Here is a 9,944-nt window from a genome sequence, read left to right on the forward strand (position 1 = left end):
ATGCGGACCAGGGACTAGCCGGATATGGCTGTGTGGTACGTCTAGGACCTGTACGCTTTCGGGTACGAGGCGGCGGGGCAACTGGTTCACTGTCCTCACTATCATAACTTTCGTCACTAGTAGAAACATCGTAAATACCTGTCTCAGAATCCAAATTATCACTGTTGAAGTCACTCAACTCTTCTTCACCTTCAAAATCAGACGCAACTTCAGATAACTTGTCACACAAGCCAGGTATCTTTGAGGGTATAAGCTTCACACGACTGTACTTTTTATACAACATACTTATCTCATCCTTTTTGTATGAATACTTCTGTTTTTTTGTAGTAACACTTGGGCCTTGACCAGGATCCATCGTGGAATGTATATAAAGGTTGGAGAACACACGGGAAAAGATATAAATGCACAAAACCGCACGAGTTGTGGACGCGAGGGGAGAGTGATCTGGTCACGGGCGATGTCAACAACTCAGGAGGTCGACGCCTTGTGGCGACGTCCCACGCGGCCGATAGGCCTATCAAGGAGAACGGAAATTTTATGGCGCTCATTTTGAAAGTAACCCCAAGTCGATTGCATAAAAAATAAATTTTATACAAATATTTTTGTAGTGGACGCAAGTCAGGTCCAAAGCTAGGATTCAAGAGAAAAAAAAATGGACGAGAGTCAGGTCCATAGAGAGCGATAGTGTTTGAATTCTGCAAACAATCAACAAAAATCAGGCAAGAAAGAGAGGGATGGGCAGACTGCATATTTTTGGATTGCTAGAAAGCCTTTGATACAGTACCACACAAGAGGCTAGTGAAAAAGCTGGAGATGCAGGCTGCAGTGAAAGGGAAGGTACTCCATTGGATAAGGGAGTACCTAAGCAACAGAAGACAACGAGTCACTGTGATGGGTGAGATCTCAGATTGGCGAGACGTCACAAGTGGAGTCCCGCAGGGGTCAGTCCTTGGACCTATACTGTTTCTGGTATATGTAAATGATCTCCCAGAGGGTATAGACTCGTTTCTCTCAATGTTTGCTGATGACACAATAATTATGAGGACGATTGAAACAGAGGAGGATAGTAGGAGGCTACAAGATAACCTGGACAGATTTAATGAATGGTCCAACAAATGGCTGCTTAAGTTCAACCCAAGTAAATGCAAAGTAATGAAACTAAGCGGCGGAAACAGAAGGCCAGACACAGGATACAGAATGGGAGATGAAGTACTTTATGAAACAGACAGAGAAAAAGATCTAGGGGTTCATATCACACCAAACCTGTCTCCTGAAGCCCACATAAAAGAATTACGTCTGCGGTATGTGCGAGACTGGCTAACATCAGAACAGCATTCAGGAACCTGTGTAAGGAATCATTCAGAATCTTGTCTACCACATATGTAAGACCAATCCTGGAGTATGCGGCCCCAGCATGGAGCCCGAACCTTGTCAAGCACAAGACGAAGCTGGAAAAAGTTCAGAGGTATGCCACTAGACTAGTCCCGGAGCTAAGAGGCATGAGTCACGGGGAAAGGCTGCGAGAGATGCACCTTACGACACTAGAAGACAGAAGAGTAAGGGGAGACATGATCACTACCTACAAAATCTTCAGGGGTATTGTCAGGGTAGACAAGGATAAACTATTTAACACTGGTGGGACGCGAACAAGGGGACACAGGTGGAAACTGAGTACAAAAATGAGCCTCAGGGACGTTAGAAAGGACTTTTTCAGTGTCAGAGTAGTTAACAGATGGAATGCATTAGGCAGCGATGTGGTGGAGGCTGACTCCAAACACGGTTTTAAATGTAGATATGATAGAGCCCAGTAGGCTCAGGAATTTGTACACCAGTTGATTGACGGTTGAGAGGCGGGACCAAAGAGCCAAAGCTCAACCCCCGCAAGCACAAATAGGTGAGTACACACACACACAGTGAGCTGTTGTTGCTGCGCTCTGCAGTTCATCTATACAAGTCTTGTTATCATCATCATATGCCTGTCTGGGTCCTCTTTTGTGTAGTCATCTAGTTGTGTTTGCGGGGGCTGAGCTCTGGCTCTTTGGTCCCGCCTCTCAACTGTCAGTCAACTGGTGTACTGATTCCTGAGCCTACTGGGCTCTATCATATCTACATTTGAAACTGTGTATGGAGTCAGCCTCCACCACAACACTACTTAAGGCATTCCATTTGTTAACTACCCTGACACTGAAAAAAATCTTTCTAACATCTCTGTGGCTCATCTGGGTACTAAGTTTCCACCTGTGTCCCCTTGTTCGTGTTCCACCCATGCTAAAAGAGTTTGTCTTTGTCCACCCTGTCAATTCCCCTGAGAATTTTGAAGGTGGTTATCATGTCTCCCCTTACTCTTCTGTTTTCCAGGGTTGCGAGGGAGCTGAACCTCAGTGTAGAATTGATAATAGAAAACACATCTGTATTTGGAAATAGCTAGATGGACACAGCACTAGCTCTATGAAATGGTCTTGGGAACTAGGTGTGCTATGTTAAGACTAGATGTCGGATATTGGAAATATACAATAAATTTAGATGGCATAAGTGAAAACTTTGGTAAAATGGACTTTGACTGTGCTATGGTACAAAACATTTTGGGTATATTTGGTGGAAATTTACTCAAATTAGGTAAAATTTAGGTGGGACAGCATAAATTAAACCAACTTTCATTCAAATTTAGCTTGGGATATGCTAGGTCAAGTTAGGTAAGGTTGTGTATGGTAGGATGGAATAGGTGAAAACGTGGGTAGAATGAACTTTGGCTATGCTAAGATACAAAACATATGGGTATATTTAGTATAAAGTGTCATAAATTAGGTAGAATTTAGGTGGGACAGCATAAATTTAAACAACTTTTATTCAAATCAAGCTTGGGATATGATAGGACAGGTTAGGTAAGGTTCTGTAGGGTAGGATTGCTGGAATAGGTGAAAACTTGGTTAAAAGGAGCTTTAGCTATGCTAAGATACATAACATTTGGGTATATTTGGTGGAAATTGGCTTAAATTAGGTGGAATTTAGGTGGGAAGAGCTTAAATTTTGCCAACTTTAATTCAAATCAGACTTTGGATATGTTAAATCAGGTTAGGTGAGGTTATGTAGGGTAGGTTGGAACAGGTGAAAATGTGGGGGTAGGAATGGACATGGGTTGTGCTATGTTACAAAACATTTCGGTTAAATTAGGTTGGATTTAGGTGTGATAGCATAAATTTAGCCAACTTTAATCAAATCTAGCTTTGGATATGCTAAGTCAGGTTAGGTAAGGTGGTGTAGGGTAGGATGGAATAGGTGAAAAGTGGGGTAAAAATGGACATTGGCTGTGCTCTAACTCCGCCTGCCCTAACATAACTAAGGATAGAACCAATAAGTCTGTTGGATGGTGTGCCTAAATAAATATGGATGGCATGATTGAGGAGGATCTAACAAGGATGTATTAATAAGGCATTAAAAAACAATAGACATATGATAGATGAATTAATAGTCTAGCATTAATAATGGTGAAACATTGATGAAAAATGTATGTGTTTTTATATTGAGCTTATAGGATGTCAGACGTATCATTCATTCATTTGAAATTCTGACTTTTGGGGGAGATGGTTAAACTCGGCATATTATAATTAATGTCTTAAACATACCTAGAAAAATATTATGTAAATTGTGTATTGTTTAGCCTAGTTGGCTGTGATTTTTATTTGTACAAATAGCATAATAATTATAATTGTGCAAGTTGTGTATTAATTATGCAGGTTATAAATTTTGCATAAGTTGTATGATGATTGCAAATTATGTACAGTTTATATTCTTGCAAAATGTGTATTGATTGTGCAAGTTGTGTATTAATTGCATTTTTGTGTGTGTATGTGCGTGCGTGTGTGTGTGTGTGTGTGTGTGTGTGTGTGTGTGTGTGTGTGTGTGTGTGTGTGTGTGTGTGTGTGTGTGTGTGTGTGTGTGTGTGTGTGCATTTGTGGAATTCTGTAGTTGTGTAATGTAAATGCACTAGTTATGTATTGTTTATATACTGGGCCTGTTATGTATTGATTATAGTTTTGTGTATGTTGTGTATTAATTGTCTATATGTTTTAATTGTATTTTTGTGTGAATTGTGTATTTGTGCTAGTTGTGTATTTACATATTTGGGTTGGTTATGAATTGAAGCTATTTGTGCTGGATATGTATTTGATTGTATTTATGCAAGTTGTGTAATAATAATTTTGAAAAAATGTAACAATTGCGCAAGTTGTATAATAATTGCACATGTTGTGTAATTGTATATGGATGAATTGTGTATTTATACCTATTGTGCATTGATTGTCACTGCGCAAGATACGTAATTATGCAGCAAGTTTGCCTGTAATAATTGTACAAATATGTGTAATTAATTGTGCTTGTTTTATAATCGTTTTGTGCGAATAATGCATTTATGGAAGTTGTGTTTTTAATTTGCTGAAGTGGAACTGGTGCAACTGTATTTTTGTGTGCGAATTGTGTATTTGTGTAAGTTCTGTATATGGATTCTGAAAAAATAGATCTTTATGTGCAAGTGTGTATGTGTATTTTGGTTTATGAGACAATGTGTAACTACTTTGTGAAAATTATGTTTGTGAAATTGTGTAATTTTAGTGAGAGTGCATTTTTTATTGTATGGGCATGTATGCAATTTGTTATAACAATGCAAATACCATACTTTGTGTAACTGTTATACTTCGAGTGTATATATGAAATTTTTGTGTAAATGGTATATTTTGTGTGCAACTGATATATTTTGCAGATAAATCACAAATTTTGTCTATAAATGGCATATTTGGTGCATGAATGGCATGTTTTGTGTGTAAACGATATATTTTATGTGTTAATTATATATTTTGTGCATAAATGTCATATCTGTTGTGTAAATGTTGTATTGGATTCATATAGCATAAATTACATCTGATTAATGTGGCAATCGTGGCAAAAATAGGTTATTCTCTATGCGTGTATGGGTTGTTGAGTATGTGCAGGTATGCATGCATGTATTTGTGACTGTTGGTTTAGAAACAAGTCAGCTGATTCGTGTAGCAAGATTAGGATTTTTGAGGTGTAGCCTAAGAATATAGTGGTTAGTATCCAGCTGAGTAGCTAGATGGATGAGTTGCGGTGCGACATTTGGATAGTTATATGATGGATGTGAGGACAGTTTACTATCCTATTAACACAGCTATTAATCCGCTGAGCTGCCAGAAGTACGGTAACTACTTGTGGATTATAATACCAAATCGAGCTACAGAGTTTCATAATTGCTGTTGTGTATATAACTAGAATGTGAGCTAATATTGTAAACTAATATTGGAAGGGGGGGGGGTCGTTTGATTGTTTTAAGCATAGGTTGGACATATATATGAATGAGATTGGGTTGATATAAATACGAACAGCCTCGCATGGGCTAATAGGCCTGCTGCAGTTATCTTTATTCATATGTTCAGCTCACCTGATATGCCACCAGACGTACGATTCTGCTTAAATTACGGTACGATATTTGAGTAGCTATTTTAGTTTTGAACTCATCACCGCATAATGAAATGATTACAGTTGTGGATGACTAAAATGTATATTCTTAAAACCTACAATTAGGTTAGGTTAAGTTGGGGGATGGATAGTCGAGGCATTTTTTAAATAATAACATTAAATATAAACTACATAGATATGGAGCCTGTTAGGGCCTCATTGCCCTTCTGGTGACGTCACTAATAGTTGAACAGTCGGGTTGCAGTGGAGCCTTAACACCTATTTGTTAAGGGCAGAACATACTCTATCCCCATACTGAGGCAGCTTTTGTGACGTCACTAAAACAACAACAACAATGGGTCTGTAGAATGTAGAAATGTATTTATTTTTATTTTATAATAGGTCAGGTTAGGTTGGTTTGATAGGGCTTATTAATTAAATAACAGAAAAATATGAGCGATGAGCACAAAATACGAGCAAAGGCGCCAGAGCATCATCTGTGATGACACAGAGTACCGTTGAGGTATTGCGAGAGATATTAAGAGATTACGCTAATGTGTAAACCTAACTGGGGAACCGCATGTATAACATCGCCTAAAAGCAATCCACCCATTGGTGGATCACACCGCATTAGGGATTAGAGTATCAGAATGAAGGTAACTACAGAAATTCTATTTCAAAATATGTGAGGCAGCTTTTACTCATTGTAGTTCATATATATGCACACTGAATCAGTATTTTGATTTGTTATATGCTGCTGTAAGGTGTGTGGGGAGAATTTTTTGAACGAATTTGAGACGTTCACCACACTTGCAGTGAAGGAGGAATTAAATAAAAATGGCTGAGTGTGGGTGTAGTCTGTTTTTTTTTATTTTTTTTTATTCACATGCATTTGAAACTCTACTGAAATCCCTGTTGAAGTCTCCCTATGATCAAAAAACAACCCTTGAAGAAAGATTGACAAAGCTTAAATTACATTTCTCTAGAAAGGTAAAGAAGAATTAGAGGTGACATGATAGAGGTGTCAGGGAATGGATATGACAAAGGGGGCAACCCGCTCTCACACAAGATAAATACTGACAGTCATCGTGTTTCTCTCTCTGGAAGCTCTGGGGCCTATGGCGGCGGTGCTGCCCTCCCCTCCACACTATTGAGCCAGGGAGCGGTGTCCCTCTCAATCCTCTCCTATTACCACTCTTACATCCCAGTTTACGAAATTCAAGCGTGCTACTGGTCCCTCACCGGATTTCCCTAACTGGGCCGATAATCAGTGGTTCAAAAAGTTGTGCTCAGTCCTTGAGGCTCAAAATACGATTATCCTGAGTCTTCAAACTGAAAATCAAGCAAACCGTTCGAACCTCCACCAACAACAACAAGAAATAACCCTCCTCCGCAAGGATATTAGAAACTTTAAGGCTAGCCAAGATCAACTCCAGCATGACTTGAATGATCTCCGTGAGGAAAACATTCGTCTGAAATCTGATGAAGCCATAAAAAAAACAGGAGGAAGCTCTCAGCAAAATGACTGCTTGTATCAGTACATTATCCGCCCAACGTTCCGTCACCCAGGATGAACAAGATTCTCAAAAGCTGCTTGACTCTGTAGTTGTGTCGTCCCAAGCAATTCCAGTGGAAAGTGAAGGTGAAAAGTGTATTGAAATTGTTCAGGGTCTCTTAAAAAACGAATTGCAGGTCACTCTAAACAAACCAGACATTATTGCTTCCTACAGAGTAGGCAAAAAGAATCCATCAGGACAAAACCAGCGGAAAATTCGCCTGAAGCTGGCTTCCCAGTCCACGAAATCGCATCTTGTCAGGACAGCTGCATCCCAACGACAGGGAATCTACATCAACGAGTGCTTGACTAGAAAAAGACAGCAACTCCTCTACCGCCTGCGTCAAATCCGTCATCAAAACCCAGATGCGATTCATCAGTGCTTCGTTAGAGATGGCTTGATTAAAGTAAGAAAGACTTCAGTTGGTAAAATGTTTACAATTGCTAATGAGGATAACCTCAACACTTTCCTCTCCCAATGTGGTTTGTCTCACCTTATTATCATTCTCAATGAGTCAACATAATTAACCCCCTTGTCACCTAGTGCGGGCTAGGTATCCTAATTCTCTTTGTTTCACGTTTTAAATTAATTTTTAATTAACTTTTTACTTGTCATTTATTGGACTTAATTAACTGAGTGCTTTAATATTTCTTTAGGTCTTATTAATTATACGATCATAACTAAACTACTTATAGTTAATAATCTTTAGCTAAAATTTGGCTATGTTTATTATTCAACTTTTTTCTTTGATTTCATTTATTACCTAGGTTGCCTAGCCTCGCCATACTCCCTTACTCCATTGTACCCCTGGCTTTGCCTGTGTCTCAAAATGCAAATTATTACTTACAGTGTACCTGAGAGTACTTGTAAGCCCCTTGTAAGCTACCTCATTTTTTCTTTTTCTTTTTTGTTCATTTTGTGTTTGTTTTGTATAGTCTTGTTTATATATTTTTTCCCCCTTTTATATCAAAATTTTATTTTGTAATTGCCATTCTTGCCTTGTTTTCCTACAACCAGCCTTTTTATGCAGACAAGTATAGACCCAGAACTAAACCTCTTATCCACTATCTATGACAATCATCACTTTAATGATCAAAATTGCAGATATTTTACAGCACATGATGTAAACAATGTATTAACACATAATCACAATATCTCTGAATCAACTTGAACGTTAGATCCCTAGGTAAACACTTCGATGATGTTAGTGCCTTGATTGAAACTATTGACAACAAATTCTCTTTTATTATACTTACTGAAACGTGGTTGAAAGAGGATACTACTCAACTCTTTACCATGCCTAACTACTCTGCAATTCACAACTTTCGTCAAATTCAGAGAGGTGATAGTACTGCTCTTTACTACCACCAAGAACTAACATGCTTAAAAGAAATTAGAACTAGAGACTGCTGTGGGGAGTATATCTTCGCCAGTTTCAGAGTCAAGGGTGCTGAGTCTGTCCTGTCTGTGGGTGCAGTCTATAAAATTCCTAACACTGATTTGTCCGAATTCAACTCAAACCTTAGAAATCTAATACTAGATAACAGACTGAACAAAAACCATCTGAATTATCTCAGAGGACTTTAATATTGACCTCTGCGAGCCTGAACACCCTACTGCTGTTAGCTTCCGCAACTGTATGAATTCCTGCTTCCTCATACCCTTAATCACTAGACCTACTAGAATCACTGATAGTACTGCCACGACTCTAGATCACATCTGGACCAATATAACCTCTCCGCTTACTTCAGGTATAATCACCGATGGCACTACAGACCATAACCCCACATTTCTCTTAACTAACATTAACAAACCACCTCTAGAGGCAAGGGAGTTAAGCTTTAGGCTGCACAATGAAACTGCTATAGACAATTTTATGACTGCTGCTGATAATGTCAACTGGGAGTCCGAGTTAGGTAACAGGGGACATCAACCTTGCAGTGCAATCTTTTCTTCAAAAAACTCTCAGCCTTTATAACACCCACTGTCCTATGCTTACAAAAAAGCCACAACCAAAAGGCTTAAGAATCCTTGGCTTACAAAGGGAATACTTAAATCCATTAATAAAGAAATGACCTTAAGAAGAAGTATGGGTTAAGAACCGTCTCCAAAGAATTCTCAAAGAATTACTCGTTATTACTATCTAAAATAATTAGACGAGCCAAAACTAAATACTACAAAGATAAATTTACCCAAATAAAGAGCAACATTAAAAAAACTTGGAGCACAATTTCACAAATATTGGGATTAAAGAAGATTTTAAATAACAAACCAACACTCCTGTCCAATAACGATGGTCAGCTTTCAGCCTCTGATTCTGCTATTGAGTTCAATAGGTTCTTCTCTTCCATTAGGTCATCCCTTGCAAATGATATTCCATCTTCCAGTACTGATGTTAAGGACTATCTTACAGGTAACTATCTACAGTCTCTGTACCTAAAGCCTACTAATTCCACTGACGTTAATGAGATAATCCTTTCCCTTAAAACCAAGTCTAGTGCCCTTGAGGAGATACCAACTTTAATTTACAAAAAAGCCTCCAGATCTTTAGCCCCTGCTATTGCATTGCACTTCAACAAGTCACTTGAACTCCAAACCTTTCCAGATATTCTTAAAAAAAGCGAGAGTTACCCCTATCCACAAATGTGGTGATCTCACAGATGTAAACAACTACAGACCTATATCAATCCTACCTAACTTGTTAAAAATATTTGAAAAACTAATCTATAAGCAGCTTTACTCTTATCTAGCCAAACCCAATATACTTAGCTCTTGTCAATATAGCTTCAGACCCAAAAAAAAGCACTAACAATACACTTATTAGTATGATTAACTTGATTCATGCAGCTCTTGATAAAAATGAGTTCCCTATTGGGTTATTTGTGGACCTGTGTAAGGCTTTTGACACTGTCAACCACA

The sequence above is a fragment of the Procambarus clarkii genome, chromosome 2, assembly GCF_040958095.1.
Source record: "Procambarus clarkii isolate CNS0578487 chromosome 2, FALCON_Pclarkii_2.0, whole genome shotgun sequence".
Taxonomy (NCBI): domain Eukaryota; kingdom Metazoa; phylum Arthropoda; class Malacostraca; order Decapoda; family Cambaridae; genus Procambarus; species Procambarus clarkii.